The sequence below is a fragment of the Mirounga leonina genome, unplaced genomic scaffold, assembly GCF_011800145.1.
Source record: "Mirounga leonina isolate KUSES-001 unplaced genomic scaffold, KU_Mleo_1.0 Mir_151, whole genome shotgun sequence".
NCBI classification, from domain to species: Eukaryota; Metazoa; Chordata; class Mammalia; order Carnivora; family Phocidae; genus Mirounga; species Mirounga leonina.
This window is the reverse complement of record NW_023270377.1, coordinates 81,779,845-81,806,295: the sequence shown is the minus strand read 5'-3', so window position 1 is coordinate 81,806,295 and position 26,451 is coordinate 81,779,845.

The following is a 26,451-nucleotide window of genomic DNA, read 5'->3' as shown; positions in this document are numbered from 1 at the left end:
GACTTGTGACTGAGTCTCATAAATGTTAAGATCTGTGATATTTTAGCCTACTTTTAACTCAAGAGTCAGATAACTCTGTTATTGCCATATGTAATCTCAGTTCGGAAATCTCAATTTTGAAAAACCCATTACCATTAAGTAATTAAAAATTTGTTCCTACTCTGTTATTTTCCTGAATAATCAGAGTCATTACATGATTTCTTGCTTATCTTAATATCCTGTAGAAGATGTTATTATTGGTTACTTTTGAGAAACTTGAGAGTAAACAAATGTAACTTCAGCTTTTTGTAATAATTCATGTACAATAAAAAGACTTCTGTTAAAAACAACCCAACTTTTTCACAAGTTACATCTAATTTTTCTTTTGTAATAGCTTTCTGTAACCTCAATTTTAGAAATAATTGTGAGTCAATGAGGCTCTTCTTTTTTCTACAATATTTTGCATTATCTACTTTATAAGTCACTATACAAAAAAAATATGTAAACACTCTAAAAAAATCTACAAGTAAAAGTAAGATAATGAGAACCCAAAGGAATTATAGAATAACAGCTTAAATTATTTGAAAAAGAGAATTAATATCCTTAACAAATCATGACTTGGATCACTTGTTGACAGATACCTCAGATAAATTCTGAGGTCCAAATCTTTCAGGACCCATAGATGAGGTATTTGACTTGAGAAAGTAAAATTTATGTGACAATAGAGAGACCAATATTTAATACACAAATTCTCCCTTTCATTGATGGAGTGCCCCACCCCCAGTATTGATTGCTTCAAAACATAGTATCTATAGCTTGAAGACTAAGCAAAATTCTTGACAACAGAAGATATTTAATTGTTCAGAACCTAGTCTTTCAAAATTTAAGATAATATTCTAATTCATACTACATCCTATGGTCATCTTTACCAATCAATGCAATATTGATATAGGATGGGCCAAGGCCTTGAGAGGGAGGGCCTCAGATTCCTTGCCAAGAGGATTCATGGCTTTGCATTAGAAAGAAATCAAGAACAAGCCCAGCATAAGGGACAAAGATTTATTAAGTATAGAAGTAATAAAGGAGCTATTTTACAGACAAAGTAGCAGTCTCTCCTCCCAGATGGAAAAGGGGACCCCCTCTTTGCCTCTAACCAAAGGTTTTTTAAGTTTGTTGTTGTTTTTAATTAGCTAACTGTATAGGGAGGGGCTTACTCTTTAACTTCAGATTTATCATTCACATTGGGCAGTTAGCTTTTCCATTGTCTTAGGGTTATGGAATTATTCAAAGGGAGCAATTTGAAGAATGTCCAGCCTTTGTGGCTTTTATTGCCATAGGGAGTGGGTTCCTGTGGTTTTCCATAAGTCTGACCTTGAGACTCTTCTTATGATCTGCTGACTTAGAGCTAAGGGTCAGCCTAAAGCCAAAATGGCTTTACTTTGGTCAACTTGTCTCCTGAGTCTCCCTTCCCTCCTGCCTCAGTATGAGTCAGTTCTGTATAATTATATCTCTTGGAGTTTTAATTGAATCTCGAGACAAAATATCACCCATGGACAGCACAGGATCCACCAATCAATTTTACTCAATTTCCTTTCAAAATAGTCTTTACAATTAAAAGACACAAGTACTGGGGCACCTGGGTGGTTCAGTCAATTAGGTGACCAACTCTTGATTTTGGCTCAGGTCATCATCTCAGAGTCCTGAGATGAAGCCCCAGTCACGCTCCATGCTGGGTGTGGAGCCTGACTAAGATTCTTTCTCTCCTGCTCCCTTTGTCTTCCCCACCACTGCATGCATACCTGTGCTTTCTCTCTCGTTCTAAAAACAAAACAAAACAAAACAAAAGACATGTTGAAAGCTGGATACTGTGATGAGAATACCCAGCTGAAGAGAGAACAACCTTTCTCTTTTTTTAAAAGATTTTCTTAATTTATTTTATTTAGAGAGAGAGAGAGCACAAGCCGGGGCGGGGGGGAGAGGGCAGAAGAAGAGGGAAAGAAGCAGATGCCTGGCGGAGCCCACAGCCCACCAATGTAAGGCTCAATCTCAGGACCCTGAGATCATGATCTGAGCTAAAACCAAGAGTCTGATGCTTACCTGAGCCACCCAGGTGCCCTGAAATCTCTCTTTTATAGGAATAAATGACCTAATACAGAAAAAAATTGTATTTAGACTAATTTCTATGATACATGGTATATGCTAAGAAAAAATTCATTGTCACAGCAAGTAATTCTTAATGTTTGGATTGAGAGAACAGTATGTGCGGGATATGGCAGATTAAAGAATCAATAGTTTTTCAGAAAACATGAGGTGCTTTACTGGAAAGAAGAACAGAATAATCAAATACACAGAAACTGAAAAGTGTGTAGTATTGAGAAATGAAGCAAGTCTTTGTTATCTATAGTATATTATAGTAGGGAAGTGGCAAGAAGGTAGAATATTTGATAAGAGCTTTGAAAGGTGAGCCAAAGAATTCTTAATTTACTCTGTAGGCAACAGGACGTCATTGAAGGTTTCTTGAGCAGGGAAGAAACAGAGAATGCATGTTTTATAGAAAATATCTGCAATGACTAAGAAGAAACCTTATTAGAAGAAGGATAATGTATCAGGAAAAGTAAACTCCTATAATAAATACATAGTGTAGTAGCTCAAACATAATATAATTGTCTTTCTCTTCCATATAACAGTGCAGGGCACGTATTCCTGGGAGGGCTTAGGAAAGGCGAAGGCTCTGCCCCATTCACAGACACAGGTTACAGTAGCTCTTCCAACTTCAACACGTGATTTGCAATGACAGAATAATCATTACTTTCCATCTTCAGGGAAGGTGGGGGGGAGCAAGAAGGAGCACATGTAGAAATTTTTTATGGAAAAAGACATGGAAATGGCAGATATCACACCCATAAATATTCCATTGAAGAGACCTTAGTCACATGGCCAGACTTAACTGAAGAGAAACTGGAAATTGAGTTGTCTGACTGGGCAGTTACATCCCAGTTGCAACATGAAAGAAAAAGCATAGCTTATCCTGGACAACTAGCAGCCTGCACCACATACTAACAGCTCCACTCTTTAAGTCAAAGATTCCCATTAGAGAACAAAGTGAACCTGAAGAGCCTCCTCCCCCCACCCCCCGCCCCCGCCCTTGGTGACTTCTTTTGATTTGGCCTTTCCAATTGTTTTGTTAATTGAAATTATCAGCACTGCTTTCTGATCTCCCCAACCCTACTGTATCTTCCACCTTCTGACCAATTATCATGGTTAGGATAAAACTACATTCTAAAAATCTAATTGAAGGAGGCAGGGAATTTTTTGCAGTGAGATACATACTCTGATTTCAACATTTACCAATATGGCAAATTAAATTACTGTATTTACAAATATAACAAATTTCATTATTGTCCCCAAATTATCCTCTATCCCCCATCAAAGGGTTGGACATTGCATCCCATTTTCCAGCCATTTACAGAACCTTTATGGGATGCTGCATGGATATGGCATAGATACCCAGGCTTGCCATGAGACTTTCTCTGGCTAATGAAATGTGAGGACATTTGACAGAATGATTTAAAAGCCATATTGTTTCACAGCGATCTTTCAATCTGGAACCCAGAATGAATATAAGTCAGAGCCACATAAAATACAAAACTGAAGAACATGTAATATGGTAAAAAAAAAAAAATACATGTGTAAATCTGATGGTGATTTGTTACTACCACATAACCTAGCAAAAGCTGACTAATGCATTAGAACAGCCTTCACTCTATCGGGTGGTATCTGGATATTTATTTTCTCCAACATGAATTTCTCCAAACTTAAGATCGCACTCTTTGCTGAATAGAATGAACATTTCATTGAAATAGTATAATATGTACTAAATAGAAAGAATATAGCTGATTTCAGAATAAAAGAATTCTCAAGGGAAAGGAATTCCATCTACTTATTTTTAAAGCATAGAATTCATTCTTCATTATTTCTGTTTATTTTTCAATTCTACTTGCCTTAACCATGGGCAAAAGTCTGAACTTACTCTATGCTTGCCATTTACAGTTTCCCAGTGCTCTTTATGTGCTGGTTTAATTATGATTTATTTTTCCAATGACTTAGCACTGAAGCACCATAGTTATCCAGATTCACCGACTTTCTTCTGCTCTCATTATTTATATCTCACTCTGTGTATAATACAGACTGTACCATGTCCTTTTCCTTTGAAACATTGAACAACTCAGTTTCACTCTGCTTCTTTCCACTGTAATCTAGTTCCTACATCTATATTCCATCTAGTTAAAAAGAGCTTGAGCACAATGAGAATGGTCATTTTCTCAATCCTTGTAGTTTCTTCTTCTTGTCTCTCATGAATTTCCTATCACTGGGTCTCCTTTTGTTTTCCTTGCAGCAAATTAACAAACACAGTAAAAATATTTACTTAATGATTCTGCAATGGAAGATGGACTTCCAGCCAACTTATTGCTATTGATGGCTACTGTTTTTGAAAGAGGATAAATAACACCATCTATCTGAATTTTGAAAGTATCACAAAACACTTAAAATAATTAGTCACTACAGAATAATATAAACAATATCTATGAATGAGAAGGCATTATTAAATAAATCAGTAGCAGACTTATTATTAAGATGGGGTGTATTACACAAGCTTAGTATCTTATTGGCAGATTCCTGCATTCAATTAATATAATTGTAAATGATCCTAAATTTTCATTCTAACAAATTCTGTATGCTTTCTACTTGGCCATACTTTGCTGATACATAGCTCATTTATTGTATGTGCCAAAAAATAACGATACTCATACATTTAAAAATATATATTTCTATAATATTTTGTATAAACAAAAATTATAAGATTATATATATTATATATGTAATATTATATATATATATAATTAGAATTCTGGAATAGTGCAGATGAGAATGTTAAAAGTGGCTATGTTTGTGTCATAGGAAATAGTTACTTTTATGCTTATTTATATTTTCTTTATATTTTTTACAAACAATTCTTACTTGAAAACAAAACTGTGTATTTCTGATTTTGTATTAATACAAATTTGGTTTGTCTAAGTTTATAATGTATTTGAGGAATATTTGCTATCCCAAAATTATTTTATATAAATTTTGTGATTACAACTCATCATCCTATTCCATAAATGTTAAAATAGAGAATGAGAAGAAAATTGAACAATTAATCTACAAACAAATTTTCCCCCCTTACCTTGGCAAAACTGAGTTTTACCTAAATGATTACACAAAGATACAGGCTTAGTTCACAACTTCTAAAGCCAGACTTTTGAAAAAAGTCTTAATTGGTAAAAATAATATTTTGCCCATAATCTTCATGTTCAGTTCTACATCAACATATTCACCACTAAATAAATTATCTTCTTTACATAAACTGTTTTTTTCTCATTAATGTCCATTGATAATTATAGGTTTTTGTCCCTCTCTCAGCTGTAGATTTTCATCGATTTTGTCACGGAGCAACTAATAAAACTTCATCTTTTAGGTATATAAATTTTTCCAGTATTCCAAGTAGCCTAAAATTTTTACTAATTTATTTAATTATGTTAACAACATTGTTTTACCATCACTGTCATCTAAGAAACATTCTGTATTCAAAGTATGTTTTAGTTTCTATCTACCCTTCTATTCTGGACAAGTAGAAATATTCTGGATAGGTCAGTCTCCATTCTATGTATATCATGTTATCTCCTCAAACTGCTAATTTAAAAGAACAAGAACAATCCATCTGTACGCATTATTGATACTCATTGGATAACAGTGAGCAAAGTTTTATTTACTCTTTGAAATGATACACACTTCCTTGAGAAACACACACATACTCACACATGCACACACGCACAATCAAAAGAACAAGTCTTCCCCTGAAAATCTTATCTGATAATAAACTTTCCTAATATTTTCCTGCTAAAGATTAATAAACTTCTCTTGAAACTTATATCTAATTTATGTGACTTTAAGGGTCATGCTTTAATAACAATGATGAAACACGATTATTACTTCCTAATGCTGAAATTACAGTTTTTACATTGTAAATTTTTCCTGCTATGCGCCCTGTGGCACTAACATCTTTATCACTCCATGTGTTTCTAGTTTTAAAACCTTTACCCCTGCTGTTTGAAAAATATTTCTCATTTTCGTCCCCTATGGAGTACAGAAATCCCTAAAGGCAAAGCCATTAGTGATTTCTCTGCCTTTCCCCAAACACGTATTATGATCACCAGTGCTGCTCCCACTGCCTCATTGGCTTTTGGTAAAGTATGCAAATGAGATGTTCAAAATACACACTTTTTGCAACTGTGCAAGTTCATACTGATTTATAAAATGGGCAGGCTATTAAAGTGACTGAAAATGTCAGCAAGATTTATGCATGGGTGACAAATTGTATTGGAAATGTTCATTTTTAACATGCTGCCCTGGGTTTTTTTTGTTTTTTTTTTTTTTGAAACAACCTAGATATTCCCTGTGATACATTTGTTTTAAGGCCATTTTTTTCCTCCCCAAACATACTTTTGACAGTGACTTTTTGACTGGAAAAATAAACAATGCTACTTCACAATCATACAAATTGTATTTTATCACAGAAAGCAGTACTTGGAAGATATAATAAATTTCCTTTTGACACCCATTTTCCCTATGTACCATTAGTCCACTATGGTTAAATAGTTTCCTTTTATAACAGATAACTTGAGTTGCATGCATAAATATTTCATAACTAAGATATAAAATTATGTAACCACCAAAACAATTACCCAGTCACCTCTGAGGAAAATATTTTGTTTATATTAAAAATGCACAATGTAGGGAACAAAAGATAGGAGTGACAGCTGACATATATCTTCTGGAGTTTATGATCCCATCTTTGGAAAATCCCATGTTACAAATGGTTTAGGCGATATTCATATGACACTCCTCTGTTTGTGAATTTGCTCCAGAATGCTCCAGCTCTTGAGGTTCACACAGGCAACTGTAGCACTCTTACCAGTCCAAGTGTGGTCTTTGAACAGACGTCTTGATATTTTATATCTCTGGATGACAGCCATTCATTCACTGAAAGAAGCAAAAAAGGAATAGGAAAAATAATACTGGAGCCAATTTACACACGTCATTTAAGAAATTAACTAGACCATCCGGACAGACCACAAGACACGTACACACGGCAGAAATAACACAAGTATAAAATGTGGTGTATCACAGAGAAGAATGGATTATAGAAATCAAATGCAGTAAATGAAGAGGTGCCTATGATTAATTTTACAAAGAACATCTTATCAGCAGTATTATGTAGTCTCTCTAGGTGGAAAAGTTTCGTGTGAGAATTCTAATTCTACTTTTTATATTCAGATCAGTTTGCACCAATACTATCATTGCAACTGATTTTCCTAATTAATTCATTAAGTTGCATAACAATTGGTTTACAACTAACAACTCTTCTTGATGTTAAAATGGTGAAGATAAAATTGATTCAAAGCCCACTTCTGATCATTCATTCTTACATATTCATATGTCCTGGTGTTTGATGAAGCCCTCCTTGTATGACTGCCAGCCTCTCTGCCCTGTTTTCACTTAAGTGTCATGTCTATGTTCTTGCTTATTAAAAAGGGCTAGTGTTATGCATTGTACTGAAAAAATCCAAACACTCTTAAAAGGAAAAAGAAGCAAGAAAAAAACATCTGCTTTTCATCAAGGGGTGCCATCTTATAGCTTATACGAAAATGGAAGTTTGAAGAGAAAGCAATAGGAGTTATGAATAAGCTAAGATTTCTATAGGTGAAGATGCAGCTAGAAAAGACTGGAGAAATTGTTTTATTTATTTTTTGCTGTTGTTTTTACCTAAAAACTTTAATTTATCACTTAAATAAAATAAATACCATGTGTGAGATATTCTTTGTTCACATATTTTTTGTTTAAAAGAAATATTTTATGTTGATTTTGAAATAACCTTGTAACAATATTTTCCTCTAGATTTTTAACTTTGCTTCTATAACTGTTGGGGCCATCAGTCTCCTCACAACAGTAAGGATTTGCCTTCAAGTTATCATCAAGAAGCACGCTTTCCTGACTGACAGTCATTCCCATAGAAACATCTTTACCCCAGAGGATACAAGTGGAAACATTCAAAGAAGAACAGAGCGCACATTTAAGAACATCTGGTACAACAGCAAGAAAATCTGTCTATGAGACAAGCAAAGTCCATCTCCTTTACTGGCCCCTGCATTGAGATGCATCAGAGGAGTAATTTACTACAAGTGGTTCAATCAGGAATTTAACTCATAAAGTCTAGGGTTAACTTAAAAGATAAAAAAAAGAACACATATACTTGCTTATATAGGTAATATACATGTGTATGTAAATAGAATGACATAGATATAATGTTTAATAAAACATTATCTTGAAATCTCATTTGATTTTGTCATCATCCTTAAAGATTAAATAAAATTAAATTAAAACCCCATAATGCATGTTGAATATAAGTGGGGCCTTTACTTTGCATTCAGAGTCCAGAGTGCGACCCATTACACGATGGAACTTTACTGGCATTCAAATGGCTAAATACATCTTCTATACAATTGGAAATGTCACTACACAAATGCGTTGACTTTCCCCACCAGACAGCTCATGATTTATTTCCCTAGTAATAACTCCTTAGCAGCAGATCAAAAATAGATTGGGTTAGTTGAAGAAACATTAATTGAGCATCTAATAAATTCTAGATAATTGAGGTAAGCTGTGGGGGTACGATGATTGAAAAGGCATGTTTCCCACCTGTGAGGGGGTAAAGTATAATGACAATGGATAGAGGGACTAGGCTATCACTTAAGATAGAGTTCCACTGCCAATAGAGTCATTGTTTATTGGGGGTGGAAGGAATGGGGATGCTACCAAGAGTTAGAATTTTGGTGTTATCCTTTTCTCAATGAAGGGTAGTCTCTTGCATAAATTGATGAATCTCAAATGAGAAAATCTATTTTACTTAAACTATTCCTATGTTTCAAAATATATAAGCCTTATACAACCTATCTGCAAACAATACAAGCAAACTTTTAATTTCTCCAAAAATAATTCCTAGATAAACAGGCCTTTTAACTAAGTCCTCTCCCGCCCCACTTAGATCATTCTCATTTATCTTTTGAAATCTCAGCCTTGATGTTATTGGACAGTAAAAAGGCTGCAATGGGACCCCTGTCAAAAGACAATTTTCTTCCTTGAATGATAAGCAATGGAACATGTAAGAACAAAAAGCCAACTGATTAATGGCATGCAATTCATCTACAATTATCTTGCCCGTGTTACACAGTCATTGTATAGATTGGACTAGATCATTAAATTATGTGACAGCAATCAGCCATCTAACTTTAAAAGAGGTGGGAAGAGCCAATTTAAAAACTTAATATCTCAGGATGATACAGTAGCCTGAGAAAACCAGCCAATTTAGAGAAAATTACCATATGTACCAACCAGAATGATAGATGTGAGCCTTAGTTAAGCATTTGTCCCTGTGCTGATGATGTTTAGGATTCAGTAAAGAACTCTGTGCTCCTTCAATATGTGTTTAAATAAGGTGGTGATCCAGGACAGTAAACACTTAGAAAAGTGAAATATAGACTTTAGGAGGAAATACGTTTTCCTGGTAACATTCCACTCTCTGTAAATTAACTAGAAATTTGGAACCATGTTCTGAGATGTGAAGATCAAGGTTCTACTGTGTTCTTCTATGTTTAATACTTAGTTGTGCCTCATATGTATTGCATCTTTATTTGACATACTTATGTATTAGATATGAATTCTATAAAACCAGAGGCATGAGGTTCTCATTCAAAATGGGATTGAGGACTTTAAATAACAATGGAAAGGTCCAATGTGAATTACTCCCATAATTATAATGTAACTAGTATTGCAGTCAGAAGATATGAAAGTAGCCAAGTGAAATGTTAGGAAAGTAAAACATATGTATCCCTGTCTCATTCTTTTAGTTAAACATTATTGAAAGCATAATTTGTGCAAAGCGGTAGTAGGCACAAGGGACTCAAGGAAATTGGGACCTAATGGGGTGACAGAGTCTATAATTACATTTGACTTGGACGAATGCTATACTAAGGGGAAGAGCATACTGGGAGCAACATGATGGGAGAGAGCACACTACAGGGAAATCTAGCACAGGTCATCATCACAAAGAATGACATCATGACATCATTTCAGAGTTCAATGAAGCCAATTAGAGTTTTCCTAAATTAATAGAGGATAATTTTCAATGCATACTGTCTTAGTCAGCTCAGACTGGCATAACAACACTGGGTGGTTTAAAGAACAGAATTTATCTTTTACAGTTCTAGAGGCTGGGAAGTCCAACATCAAAGTGATAGCTCATTCGGGTCCCTGGTGAGGGCCCTCTTTCTGGCTTGCAAATGGCCAGCTTCTCACTGTGTCCTCATATACATCTTCTTATAAAGGGGCCCCACCCTCATGAACTGATCTAATTACCTCCCAAAGACCTCATCTCCATCATACTGGCAGTTAGGGCTTTGATACAGGAATTTCAGGTAGACACATTCAGTCCATAACACATACTTCATCTCACACAAACCTGTTGTGTTTTTGTTCAATACCTATGATAATTTCCTTATATGTAAAGTGACTACTTTTCCTTTGCTTCAAATATACACTTGATTCTATGTTGAATGCTTATCATCAAATCATGACACTGAACTAACTGATATCAGAGAAGTTTATGAGCAGTGTTCAGGGTTAGCAAGTATTTCATTTCCCATAACTGCACAACATAGCCAAGATCATCTGGATTGATGGACAATTTCTGCCTTCTCCTTGTGAAAATCAAGTTGATTATATGGCCCAATTGTGGATGTGGTGTTAGTGGGAACTGAGCAAATGTGACTTTTAATGTTATTATTTTATTTTGAATCACTTTGACACTGTGAAGGAATCATATACTGATTTTTTTTTCTCCTTTATAATGAGAAGAAAATCTTCTTTATAGAACTTCTATCTTTTGAGCATAAGTAGTTGGTAACTACTTCAAAATCATGGCTGCTCTTTTTTTCTAAAACTCGAAGAACCCCAAATCCAGATGACAGATACATATGAACATAACCCTATAAATTTCAGGATGGTTCTTATTTGGTGCTGCATGGTAGGGACACTTGAGGTCACACATATTTCTTTTTGTTACTTTATTAAAGCCTGTCTATCTTTATGTAGATGCTCTCATGAAATAACCTTTTTAAATTAGTTAATTATTTATTTATTTTTAAAGATTTTACTTATTTGAGAGAGAGTGTGTGAGTGAACAGGGGGAGGAACAGAGGGAGAGGGATAAGCAGACTCTGCACTGAGCACCGAGACCAACACAGGGCTGGATCCCAGGCCCCTGAGATCATGACCTGAGCTGAAATCAAGAGTGGGACGCTTAACTGACTGAGCCACCCAGGTGCCCCTATTTTTTAATGTATTTATTTGAGACAGAGACAGAGAGAGAGAGAGAGAGAGAGAGAGAGAGAGAGAGAAAGCATGTGGAGGGGAGGGAGAGGGACAAGCAGATTCTGTGCTGAGTCTGGAGCCAAGGATGCAGGGCTGGATCCCACAAACCCAAGATCATGACCTGAGCCCAAACTAAGAGTCAGACACTTAGACTGGGCCACTGAGGCACCCCATAATGAAATAACTTTTAAATGATCCATGAGACTGTAAGCCTAACCTTCTTCCATTTATACCTATTGCTTTTTAATGAATTAAATCAGGTGAATTTTTAGCCTAATGATAACACTGATAATAACAGTAGTAACATTGTTCACAATGTATTGAAACTTTAAACTATGTGTCAACTATTCTTCTAAGTGCATCACATGTATCCTTTCCCTTAGTCCTAGCAATAATCTTATTTGTTCCACTGAGGCAGAAAGAGCTAAGCAATTTACCTGAGATCATAAAAGTACAAAGAGGAAAGGGTATGGATTGAACACAGGTAATCTGACACCATAGATAATTCCCAATAATCATTCCCACAGTAGTTGGTAACTGACTCAAAATCACAGTTGCTCATTCTTTCTTTTTTTAAGATTTTATTTATTTATTTGAGAGAGAGACAGAGATAGCAACAGAGATAGCGAGAGAGAGCATGAGCAAGAAGGGGAGGGAGAAGCAGGCTCCCCGCTGAGTGGGGAGCTCGATGCAGGGCTTGATCCCAGGACCCCAGGATCATATCCTGAGCCAAAGGCAGACACTTAACCGACTGAGCCACCCAGGCAACCACAGTTGCTCATTTTCTTAAAACTGAAAAGAATCAAGGCCTAGAAAACAGACCAAATAAATACAGTATGAAAATAACTTTATGACTCTCTGGATGATTCTCAAGACATCACACCAAGCCTAAAGCCTTTAGAGTTTTGGGAACCCTCTTTAAGAAAAAAGACACACAATTATGAATACATAAATATTTATTTAGAATGAAAAAGCACACCAAAATAACATTTTTTTAAAAAATGTTGAATATGGTAAATAACACAAAATCTTGAAAAATAATACTTCTACCAATTGACTTCTGGCCCATCTCTGTAATATATTTCCCCTACATTTTTGGTTGGTACTTTCTTTAATCATCTCTTTACAGAACTATAATTTCTTAATTATTCTAATTTTTATACAATGAAGAGAGAATTAAATTTTTCTTCTATGATATTTGACTTTTTTTTTTTAATTAGCAGTTTAGAAAAGTTACTTTCAGGATCACAACTCATTATTGGTAAGACCATGTGAACTTCTAGGGCTGTTGTCAAATTTGGGGAAATTTCTGTCAGATTTTTTTTTAATATGAGGTGTAGATTTGGGGGAAAAAAATGTCCATAGAATAGCTTCTGATTTTGGAGATTCTGAACTTTGTTTCTCTTCCACTACCTATATTCTTTCAGGGTCAGGTAAGCACAAGGCTTGATCATTTTGCAGTGTCACCTCTGAGTGTACACCCTTTAGGTTCTGAGGCAGGCAGAGTAGGCACAGTGGAAGAAGAGCATATCTGGTGGCATTTCTATACCAGGATAACTAGGAGAAACCAAACACAGAAGTGTATGATAGCAAGATTTAGCAAAACAAAATACAGAATGGCAAGATAACTTAAATTTCATATGAACAACAGATCATGTTTTTTGGACATACACTAAAAACTTAATCTGTTGTTATTCTAAAATTCAAATTTAACTAGTGTCCTGAATTTTATCTGGCAACCCTACAGAAACATGTCTTTGAAACACAAACATAACCCACTAAACCCCAATTAATGTATCTTCAACCAAACTTCCCCAGAGCAAGATCCCCAGATGGCCTACTTCACCACCACCGGATGAAAGGGAAGTACAATGGAGAGGACATCAGAGAAGGGATAGACAGCAATTTTAACAAATAAGAGTTAAAATACCTGGGCACCTGGGTGGCTCAGTTGGTTAAGCACTGCCTTCGGCTCAGGTCATGATCCTGGAATCCCTGGATCGAGTCCCGCATAGGGCTCCCTGCTCGGCAGGGAGTCTGCTTCTCCCTCTGACTCTCCCCCCCCTCTCATGTGCTCTCTCTCATTCTTTCTCTCTCAAATAAATAAATAAAATCTTTAAAAAAAAAAGTTAAAATACCCTACTTTTGTAATGTTTTAACCATGTATGCAAATAAATGACCACACAGCATATTGTCCACACCACTATTAGTAACAGGGATCCCTGCAAGTGAAGAGCCCTAAACTCTGCCTTAATAGGATTTGAGGTTACACTGTCTCAGTTCACTGGATCTATTTAAAAACAACACTACTGGTCCAAGGCCAAGGGCTGTAGACTATGCCCCAAAACTTCCAAAAATTCTACCAACTCAGCCTGTAAATTCTGAATTCCTTACTCTCTGAACATTCATATATTCATATTGTAACACATTACTTCATGCTTATTTGTTTATAATTACAAGCCTGGTTATTTTCTCTTTCTCACCTAGGTTTCTCTATCTATCATCTATCTATCTATCTATCTATCTATCTATCTATCATCTATCTATCTATCCATCATGTTTTTCTCACAACTAGATTTTAAATTCCTCCAAAGCATTGTGAAGGTTTCCCTCCTGCCCTCATTTTATGTTTCCTATGGTTACTTGAATAAAAAACTTCAGTGGTAAGAAAGAAAAAAAAAAATTAGTACAAGAATATATTGTGCTGGGGCACCTGGGTGGCTCAGTTGGTTAAGCGACTGCCTTCAGCTCAGGTCATGATCCTGGAATCCTGGGATTGAGTCCTGCATCAGACTCCCTGCTCAGCGTAGAGTCTGCTTCTCCCTCTGACCCTCCCCCCTCTCATGCTCTAGCTGTCTCATTCTTTCTCTCTCAAATAAATAAATAAAATCTTTAAAAAAAAAGAATATATTGGGCTGTTTTTGTATAATTAGAAAGTAGCATAATTTACAAGATATGGTTTCTTGTTTAGGCAACCTGCTGGATGTCTCTTCAGTGTGTCAGATAAGCCCACTGGCATGTGATCTTGGAGAAGAGGGAAATATAAAGAGAGAACTGAATAATTCTAGATCATCATAGGAGAAGAACATCTCTACAAGCATCTCAGGACAGAAAGGGAGTAAGGGTGAAGGAAGATGTACAGAAGAACTGAGTGAGAATGAAGAGCCAAGTTTTATGTAAAGAGGCCAGAGTTACAAAAAGAGATATAATCAGTGAGATGTTTTCCAAGATAGTAAACTGTAATATATTTCTAGGTATCACAATGAATAATATTGGATTTTAAGGATATTTTGTCACTTCACTAAGTTCTTATAACTCTTTCCTACTAAACATTCTTTAGTCAACATCAAGTGCACATGGTAAATTTGAGTTGGTGGTACTTTGGAAGAATTATTGAGCATGGGCAGTCTATTATAGGGAAAGGTGGATCATTAAAATAGGAAGAACTGGATTTAATTGTAAAGGTGCTACATCCTCTGAAGTAGACTAGATTTTGGACTAGCAAGGTGATTATAAGGCCCATAGTAATCCATAGGAAAACTGATTGAAACTGTATAGTATTTGAAATTCTGATCTAGAACCATAGTTTCTGCATATTTTTCAAATGGGCAAAATTTATCAAAACATGTTCACTGACATAGCAAATGTCCATTCTCTCTTCCACCTGCTGACCCTCTACCACACATTTAAAATTGTGTATCTTTTGTCTCTCTTACATCAGTTAGTTTGGTAAAGCAGGAAGAAAAAGGTCTTTGCTAGCTGTATACCACTTTAAGCAATGTCTACCTCACAGTGCATTCTATCCCCAACCCTGTTGAGCATCTCTTGTTTCTTCACTGCCCTTTATTTATAGAACTTTCAGCTACATGCCCAACACAGGTAAAATGTCAGGCAACGTAAACCATATTTCCCTGCAGCCCTTTGGCCATAACACTATAAAGAAAGCACCTTTAATTTATCATGTCCTCCTTGAGTGCCCACAGCTGTTTCACTTAGCAGAGCCCAGGATCCTTCTGTGGAGGGGTTGGAAAATGTGACAAGACTATAAAATGAAAGGGTTGCATCGGGCGATCGCTAAGAATCATTCCAGCTCTAGAATTCTGTGTTTCTGTGACTCCATCCTCCACAGATAAATGTTCACTGAGTGCAGAAGAAAATGGCCATGCTTTACTAGTATTCTCTATTAAGAGCAATACCATTTGGCAATTCGCATAATTAGTGGCAAGATATTTTCAACCTAAGCTCTGATATATGGTATGTTACAATATTCTAAAGCTGAAATTAATTAGTTTTTAAAAAGTGAATTGTGATATTTAGTATCTATACTCTTTCTCGAGAATTTTTAATTGATGAGGTAAGGGCTAGAATAAAGATGTGTGGAGGGGTTTCTTAAAGCATTTTGTGACACCTAGTGAAAAAGAACTTGAAAAGAATAAATATATTTCTAAGAGTAATTTTATATTTATTGCACTTAATTTAACAAATTATTGCAGGAAACACATAGACAGCATTTTCCCAGTAAAATTATTATACTTAAATGAACTTTTGACAATGTATTAATTACAAGGACATGACCACATTTATTCTGCTGATCCAGTAATTACACGCATTAAAGAAATATTTATCCACAAACCATGCAGTGTACTTCAAAACAGCATTTATTGCCAAATTACATTTCCTGGATATCTGTGCCCTATTTCCAGTTACTAGCAGGTTTTTTTTTTTTAATTTTAAGAAGAGAGAAGTGAAGAGAAATTTGAAAAATACTGTATAAATAAATGATTACCAATGTGAAAAGATTAAAATGTAGATCTTTTTAATCATAGACCTCAGAAAAATAATTGTGATACACCTTAATTCACGTGTTTCAGATAGAAGGAGGATAACAACAATCATAATATTTCAAGTTCCTTCTTTTTTCCTTGCCTATCTTTAGTAATAAATAAAAACATAACACATTTTAAACAAAAATATGACTTCACACAAGATAATAGGAGGAAAATTAATATAGATGACATCTGTCTTAAAGATGCAATATATAATTTGAAGAAGAGCTTGAAAACTTTTATGAAATATTGGCAATTGTTTACAATACAATCAGAATCGTTCGGGCGCCTGGGTGGCTCAGTTGGTTAAGCGACTGCCTTCGGCTCAGGTCATGATCCTGGAGTCCTGGGATCAAGTCCCGCATCGGGCTCCCTGCTCGGCAGGGAGTCTGCTTCTCCCTCTGACCCTTCCCCCTCTCATGTGCTCTCTCTCATTCTCTCTCTCAAATAAATAAATAAAATCTTAAAAAAAAAAAAAAAAGAATCGTTCTACCTCTGTAGCAATCCAGATACAAACATGTTCACTTTCACTTTGTGTTCTTTTTTTTTTTAAACATAAATATCGGCTTTTTTTTTGACAGAGAGAGACACAGCGAGAGAGGGAACACAAGCAGGGGGAGTGGGAGAGGGAGAAGCAGGCCTCCCGTGGAGCAGGGAGCCCGATGTGGGCCTCGATCCCAGGACCCTGAGATCATGACCTGAGCCGAAGGCAGACACTTAACGACTGAGCCAAACAGGCGCCCCAAATATCGGCTTTTTATTAACAGGAAAGTCCATTTAGATACTCTGACCACACATTGATATAGTCTCTGTTCAGTTTAACTAATCTTTTTGAGTAATCATAATATTGCAGGTTCTATGCTAAATAACAAAGACACAAAGATTAATTAACAGGTTAAAAATTAAGAGGAAGCAGAATCAATACATTGCTAAGCATTTTCACTGTTTTTATCTTTCAAGTTTTTATTTAAATTATAGCTAGTTAATAAATAGTGTAATATTAGTTTCAGGAGTAGAATTCAGTTACATAGAACACCCATCACCCATTTAGTCCATCCCTCTGCCCACCTCCCCTTCATCAACCTTCAGTTTGTTCTCTATAGTTAAGGGTCTCTTATGGTTTGACTCCCTCTCTTTTTTCGCCCCCTTTTTCCCCTCCCCTATATTCATCTGTTTTGTTTCTAAAATTCCACATATGAGTGAAATCATATGGTATTTGTCGTTCTTTGACTTATTTTCACTTAGCATAATACACTCTAGCTCCATCTAGCCCCCAAATAAATAAAGTAATTAATAATGAACATAAAGAAACTCAGTGATAATAATACAATAATATTAGAGGACTTTAACACCCCACTTACACCAATGGACAGATCATCTAAGCAGAAAATCAACAAGGAAACAATGGCTTTGAATGACACACTGGACCAGATGAACTTAACAGATATATTCAGAACATTTCATCCTAAAGCAGCAGAATACACATTCTTTTTGAGTGCACGAGGGAGATTCTCCAGAACAGATCACATTTTGGGTCACAAACTAGGCCTCAATAAATACAAAAAGACTGAGATCATACCATGCGTATTTTCCAACTACAATGCTATGAAACTTGAAGTCAACCACAAGAAAATCTTGGAAAAACCACAAACACATGGAGGTTAAAGAACATCCTACTAAAGAATGAATGGGTTAGGGTGCTTGGGTGGCTCAGATGGTTAAGCATCTGCCTCCGGCTCAGGTCATGATCCCAGGTCCCGGGATTGGGTCCTGCATCGGGCTCCCTGCTCCTTGGGAGCCTGCTTCTCCTTCTGCTTCTCTCTCTCTCTCTCTGTGTCTCATGAATAAATAAATAAAATCTTAAAAAAAAAAAAAAAAAGCAGGGCGCCTGGGTGGCTCAGTCGTTAAGCATCTGCCTTCGGCTCAGGTCATGATCTCAGGGTCCTGGGATTGAGCCCCACATCGGGCTCCCTGCTCCGCAGGAGGCCTGCTTCTCCCTCTCCCCTCCCCCTGCTTGTGTCTCTCACTGTCAAATAAATAAATAAAATCTTTAAAAAAAAAAAAAGAATGAATGAGTTAACCAGGAAATTAAAGAAAAATTTTAAAAAACTATGTGGAAACAAACGAAAATGAAAACACAATGGTCCAAAACCTTTGGGATGCAGCAAAGGCAGTCCTAAGAGGGAAGTATATAGCAATACAGGCCTACCTCAAGAAGGAAGAAAAACCTCAAATATACATCCTAACCTTACACCTAAAGGAGGTAGAAAAAGAGCAGCAAATGAAGCCTAAAGCCAGCAGAAGAAGGGAAATACTAAAGATTAGAGCAGAAATAAATGATATAAAAACAAAAACAAAAAAAACAGTAGAACAGATCAATAAAATTAGGAGCTGGTTCTTTGAAAGAATTAATAAAATTGATACACCCATAACCAGACGTACAAAAAGAACAGAGAAAGGACCCAAATAAAATCATGAATGAGAGAGTAGAGATCACAACCAACACCACAGAAATACAAAAACAATTATAAGAGAATATTATGAAAAATTATATACCAACAAATTGGGCAATCTGGAAGAAATGGATACATTCCTAAAAACATACAAACTACCTAAACTGAAATAAGAAAAAATAGAAAATTTGAACAGACTGATATCCAGCAAAGAAATTGAATCAGTAATAAACAGTCTCCCAACAAAAGTCCAGGGCCAGATGGCTTCCCAGGGGAATTCTACCAAACATTTAAAGAAGAATTAATACCGTTCTTCTCAAACTGTCCCAAAAAATAGAAATGGAAGGAAAGCCTCCAAACTCCTTCAGCATTACCTTGACTCCAAAAACCAGACAAAGACCCCACTAAATAGGAGAATTACAGGCCAATAACCCTGATAAACATGGATGCAAAAATTCCCAACAAAATACTAGCAATTCAAATCCAATGGTACATTAAAATAATTATTCACCACAATCAAGTGGGATTTATTCTTGTGCTGCAAGTGTGGTTCAATATTCACAAATCAATCAGTGTGATACACCACATTAATAAAAGAAAGGATAAGAACCATATGATCTTCTTGATAGATGCAGAAAATGCTTTTGACAAAGTACTGCATACATTCTTGATAAAAACCTCAACAATGTAGGGATAGAGGGAATATACCGCAACATCATAAAGGCCATATATGAAACTCCCATAGCTAATATCATCCTCAATTGGAAAAACAAAACAAAACAAAACAGAGCTTTTTCTTTCCAGTCAGGAACAAGACAGAAAAAAAACAGCTTTTTCTTTACGGTCGGGAACAAGACAGTACAGTCTCTCACCTTTACTTTGGATGTTGGAAAGAGTAGTTGAAGGAAAGAAGGATGGATATTCCTTCCTTAAGATGCTATAGCTGGTGAGAGACATAATGCATTCTGAATTGAAGAACTAGCCCATTAAACTTAACCAAAGAGGCTGTTTTTCCCCCAGTGGCATATTTTATTATGTTTACCAAATAATGGAAACATATCTCTCTATAAAGGCATCTGGAGCTCTGATAGTACATTCATCCCCCCACCTTCTGTCTATAAAAGAGCAAGAGATTCCCAATTCTTTGAGTATCCTAAACATAGCACAAAGATTTTAAGACCTTGGGTATTTCACAGAAAATTGCAGAATCAACCTTAAATTTTCTATGAAAAGAAAACCCACAATCTTTTCTAGTTCCTCATTCCAGGTAAAAAAGGAGAAAATGTTACTAAAAATTTAACACTTAGTGTGTAAATTAATAATAATAAATAATAGTAGTAATTAAATTAGGAAAACTAGAATGGAAAACCTATTTTTTGAATGCCTTATTTGAGCTAACTTTTTTTTTTAAAGATTTTATTTATTTATTTATTAGAGAGCGAGTGAGAGAGAAACAGCATGAGAGGGGAGAGGGTCAGAGGGAGAAGCAGGCTCCCCCACTGAGCCGGGAGCCTGATGTGGGACTCGATCCCAGGACTCCGGGATCATGACCTGAGCCGAAAGCAGTCGCTTAACCAACTGAGCCACCCAGGCACCCGAGCTAACATTTTATATACATTAAGTCATATTATACTCTTAACTTCTTTTTTAATGGAGTTAATAGAAAAATACATATCTAAATATGAAGATTACAACTATTATATGTCACAATCTGATTGAGTTTGAGGGGATCCTTAAAACATGAAAAATTGACAACACGTTTTTTTTCACATTTAAAGTTTAAGAAATTAAAATACATCATGAAATTCATGTCTGTCCTTAATAGGACAGTATATCTACTGCTCCTAAATGCCTATATCAATTCCTAGAAGCAACTGGTACCACTTAATACGGATGAAGTAGCAGAGAGCTCTTTCTCAAATACCTATAAGAGACAGGCATGTAGTATTTTAGGTGATGGGGGTCAACATTAGCAATTACTAACCTTTGCTAAGTGCATCAGACTCTTCAATGTAAGTAAACATAACACCTTATTTGTTTGTGGTGAGATCACATCAACACATGGCAGAAGATAAAGTACATATGAACGAGGTGGTTAAAAGGCCCATACACAGAGCATGGTATCTCAATTCTCGTTCTTTCTGCTGTGGGAACACAGGTAAAGTTGGGCTAGATGATCTCTAAATACTTTTTAGATTTCTAAATACTTGATACTTTTTAGCTCTAAATCCAATGGATATTTCATAAATTACAAAACACTGCTTAAATGTAAGCGTGAATATTTTTTAAAAGCTAACTTGTAGATGTAAGAAACAAGAATAGTGTATGCTTTAAGTTGTATAGACAATTCCTGCTATAAAATTTAAAGTATTACTCTTAACTAAAACTCAGAAGTGGGCTATTATAAAAGTATGTCTTAAAAATATTTGTAGGCATATATTATTTTCTTGCCTTGGAGAGAGAATAAAGTAGGGGAACAAAAGAGAAAAGTAAAAGGGCTATCATGTCCAGAACTCTTTCTATTAAGATTAGAATATCATTACCCTCCCCCCACCACACTCTGGCCCAGCCATGCCACCACAACCACCAAATCTAATTAGAATGCCCTCATTGTATTTCTGCCTGAGCTACTATATAATCTGTTTCTACTGCTGGCAGTGACTGAGAAATAATATGAATTAAAGCACGTTAGATCAAATAGATAAATGTAGGTATGGCTGAAAAGGCAAATGAAAGATTGATATAAATTATATTCATTTATTTTTAAATGTTTCATTTTGATAACCTACTTTCTGCAAAATTATGTGTAGATGAACAGCCAGGGAAAAAGCAAGAGTTTAAAAGTTGTTTTATAGTCTATTTCTTCTTTATGTAACCAATATGCATTTATTACTCTTGAGTCACAACTACTAATATTTTTGGCTTCCAAAGCACTTTGAAAAATTCAGTGACAAATGCTCAGCATTGACTTTATACACCAAAGTCTTCACTATCTGCCTAAAATCTATTTTTGTGGGTTTTGTGGTTATAGCAATTAGGCTTCCACATCTGGCTATGTCCCAAGAGTCAGAATCTATCCATTAGAAAACAAGACATCCAGCATAAAATCTTTCCTCTGTGCAATTAGATTGGAAAGATGTGCTTCCCTTAAAAAAAAAAAAAATTTGTGTTAACTTACGGAACTTTCAACTTATTTCTCATCATCCATAACAATCAAAGTGAATGTATTCCAAGAACAATAGAATTTAATAAGATATTGATGACTAATTATACACTACAACAGACACAAAGGAAAGCACATATTAATATATGTTCAAAATATGATAAAATGTAATACCAATGCTTGAAAAAAGAAACACTATAAAGGGGTGCCTGAGTGGCTCATTTAGTTAGGCTTCCGACTCTTGATTTCTGCTCAGGTCAATCTTGGGATTCTTGGGATTGTGCAATCAGGTTGTAGGGCTCTGTGCTGAGTGTGGAGCATGCTTAAGATTTTCTCTCTCCCTCTCCCTCAGCTCTTCCCCCCAGTTTGTGTGCGTGCTCTCTCCCTCCCTCTCTTTCTCTCTCTGTCTAAAAAATAATAAATAAGTAGAAATCAAAAATAAAATCTTAACAACAACAAAAGAAACACTATGTACTGGGTGTAAGTTGTATCTGAATTCCATAGCCTACACTCTACTGATTGGTGTAACTCTAAAACCAAAAACAATTAAACAGATTTATGATTTGGGAATTCTGATCATAGGAACACATCATGAAAAGTAAATAAGAAGTTGAAATATTGGAAAGAATGATGAAAACGTGTTTTTTTTTTTTCACAGTAACTTTTCTCATATCAAAAGTAACTAGTTAGGTGGTAACAGCAGGAAAAAAAAATGAAGCTAAAGTAGCAAAATTTAATAAATAAAACTATTCCCAGAATAATTTTAATAATGTTTGCATAGGACCAATATGTTTTTATAAAAAACAAATATATTTTAATAGAAAATAGAATCCAGAATTTTCTAAATCTTAGAAAAAATAAATATATAAAAACAACAATTCTCAAGATTTATAGGTTCAGTGTGATAGAAACTATAATTTTAATGGGCCTATTTTGTGGATCTTGACAAGCTAAACCTACAATTTACATAAAAGAAAAACAAAATGTATTTGTGTATGTGTATGGGGTGATGTGTTTCGATGAAAAGAGGTATATACTCTATAAAGCTAAGGTAATTGCAACAGTGAAGTAATAAATCAAGAATCAAAAGACAAACTGTTGGCCATTATGCCCTAAAGAATGCTAAAGAAGCAAAGTCAGCTTAATCACATTTGAAATATGAGAAACGCCAATGAAAATGCCAAGAATTTAGTATTAAACAAAATAGCTAGGTATTCTCCCAGCTCTTCCTTTTATTAAATAAATGGACTTTGAATTCCCTAACAATAGTTTTGTGAAAAAAATTAATAATAATAATCAAGGGATAGACTTAAATAAAATAAACACTGGCATGTTTGGAGTGGTTATCTCAAGGTTGGAAGATTATAAATTGGATTATCTTTATGTTGTTCTTTACATATCCTCTTGCATTTTGCAAATGTTTTCCAATGACTATGTTTTCTTTTTATTAAACTAAGAAAGAGAGAAAGAAAGAGAAAAGAGAAACTACCTTGAAAAATCCCCTTTCTAAACTTGTGTGACCCAGCCCAGTTGGCCATGCACTGTGTAACTTACAGAGCTAGAATATCCAATGTTCTAATCCCAAAATTAAGGATTTCATTTGAAATCTTGGCCTTTGGCATATATGATCCCACATTGATATCCTGCAGGTAGTGTCCTCTCTAACATGTTCTATAATTACAGGACATTTATTTAATTCTTCTGATTTCCATGTTTTCATCCTTAAGATGGTCTGATTAAGTGATAATTCATTTCTAACAGAGTATGGACTTGCTTTTTAAAATTTTTTTCTAAAATACCTATTATTGCTATTGATAATTTGGATGTTGCTGCTGATGCTGTTAAAGATGATGATGATGATGAAAACTAACCTTTACTGAGCATTTGCTATGGGTCAAATCGTGTTCTTTTTTTTTTTTTTTAAGATTTTATTTATTTGACAGAGAGAGACACAGCGAGAGAGGGGACACAAGCAGGGGGAATGGGAGAGGGAGAAGCAGGCTTCCCGCCGAGCAGGGAGCCCGATGCGGGGCTTGATCCCAAGACCCTGGGATCATGACCTGAGCCGAAGGCAGACGCTTAACGACTGAGCCACCCAGGAGCCCCGGGTCAAATAGTGTTCTAAGCAATTTTTCAAAATTAACTCATTTAATAAACACAATTGTCTATTTTATAGGTTGGAAAACTTGGCATCATTTCCTTTATGCTCCTAAGTGGTAGAGCAAGGATATGATCCTAAGTCATTTTTCTCTAAAGCCCAAACTCGAGAGCAAGCCCTAATCAATGACATTGGCCCTAGGCTTGATCAGGTTTTCTGGCTCTTATTTTATGGCACTTGCGCACATAATAAAGTTAACAGAGAAACTACATTCATTGATTCACTTTCAGTGAATTGCAAATACACACCCAGTTAAGTGGATTTCCTGAGTCTATTCTTTTAAGTAAATTACCTAAATAGCTACATAATTTCTAAGAATACTGGAACATTGATCACTAAGCATAATTTTAAGTTTAAATACTATTTTGCTCTTTACTTTTATATGCTATAAAGAGGCTGTAGCTTTTTTTTTAAAGATTTTATTTATTTATTTGAGAGAGAGAGAATGAGAGACAGAGAGCATGAGAGGGAGGAGGGTCAGAGGGAGAAGCAGACTCCCTGCCGAGCAGGGAGCCCGATGCGGGACTCGATCCCGGGACTCCAGGATCATGACCTGAGCCGAAGGCAGTGCTTAACCAACTGAGCCACCCAGGCGCCCCGAGGCTGTAGCTTTTGTTCAGGATAATGCAAGTGTTAATATTTAACACTTTTTTTTTTTTAAGATTTTATTTATTTGACAGAGAGACACAGCGAGAGAGGGAACACAAGCAGAGGGAGAGGGAGAAGTAGGCTCCGCCGAGCAGGGAGCCCGATGTGGGGCTCAATCCCAGCACCCTGAGATCATGACCTGAGCCGAAGGCAGATGCTTAACCATCTGAGCCACCCAGGCGCCCCAATATTTAACACTTTTAGCAGAAGAACTTAATGTGTGTAGCTGTAGAAAGGCATGATGTATGTGCTCATGATCTCTGTTGGTCTGCTAAAATGCTGTTACTTGTCAGACATTCTCAAGTATCTGTGCCCTGACTGTGAAATAGCAGTTATTTACATTGGTTAAAAGTAATAATTAATAAAAGTGGCTGAAGCTATACTAACAGTAATAATGATCAAGAAATCAAACTGTGTGTGTGTGTGTGTGCTTTTGTTTTATAAGGAGAAAGAATAATTTCATCCTAAAACTGGGCCAAAATTGGACCAAAATTCTTAAAAGTTTTTAAGGATCCCAAAGAGCTTCCATTTATGGGAATTATAACTTTTGACATTTAACCTATTAGATTTTAAAACTGAAAAATTATTAAAATCTATATTTACTGAATCATTGTAAATAACAATGACAAACGCACTGACTGTTAACATAAAACATCTTGGTATTGTTTTGCAAATAATTTTCACCTCTCAGACTCCAGAGCAAGAACCACTGTCCTCACAAGTAAAATGTCAATTTACTTTAGACTACGAAAGAGACTAATGAAACAGCAAGCTTGGAAAATACATTTTATTTGCCTTGGTATATAATACCTACTAAGTAAAAAAGTGACAAAGATGTTAAAATTTTTCAAAATTCACTTAATCTTATAGGTTTACATCCTTGGTTTACTGATTAATGCCTTTGACTACTATGTGAAACGTTATCTTTACCTGCTTTACCTAATCTGCCTCAAAAGCAAAGATACCATATTTTACCAGAATACTTTTCTGTGCTTTATGTTGAATTAATTATGCCCTTGGCTATTAAAGAAAAAAATTTCCCCACTTATGAAAGATCTAGGGTTCTTTATAGTCACATTACCGTCCATGTTTATTCTGTTAAATGTTTTCTTGTCAATGTGATTAAATAGGTAGCCAGGTACTGTCTTCTTCAGGCACCAATGATACTATCTTATAAGTGTCCAAATATCTTCTGAAAAATATTTTGAGTTTGTCTTCCCCAAGTCAAATCTTAAATATGGAAAAAAATTAATAGTTTTGGGGGTGCCTGCGTGGCTCAGTCAGTTAAGCATCCGATTCTTGATTTCAGCTCAGGTCATGATCTCAGGATTGTGAACTCAAGCTTTGTGTCAGTCTCTGTGCTGGATGTGGAGACTGTTTAAGATTCACTATCTGCCTCTGCCTCTCCCCCCACTAAAATAGAGAAAGGAAGAAGAAAGAAAGAAAAAGAAAGGGGCACCTGGGTGGCTCAGTTGGTTAAGCGACTGCCTTTGGCTCAGGTCATGATCCCAGAGTCCTGGGATCGAGTCCCACATCGGGCTCCCTGCTCAGCAGGGAGTCTGCTTCTCCCTCTGACCCTACCCCCTCTTGGGCTCTCTCTCTCACTCTCTCTCTCTCAAATAAATAAATAAAATCTTTAAAAAGAAAGAAAGAAAGAAAGAAAGAAAGAAAGAAAGAAAGAAAGAAAGAAAGAAA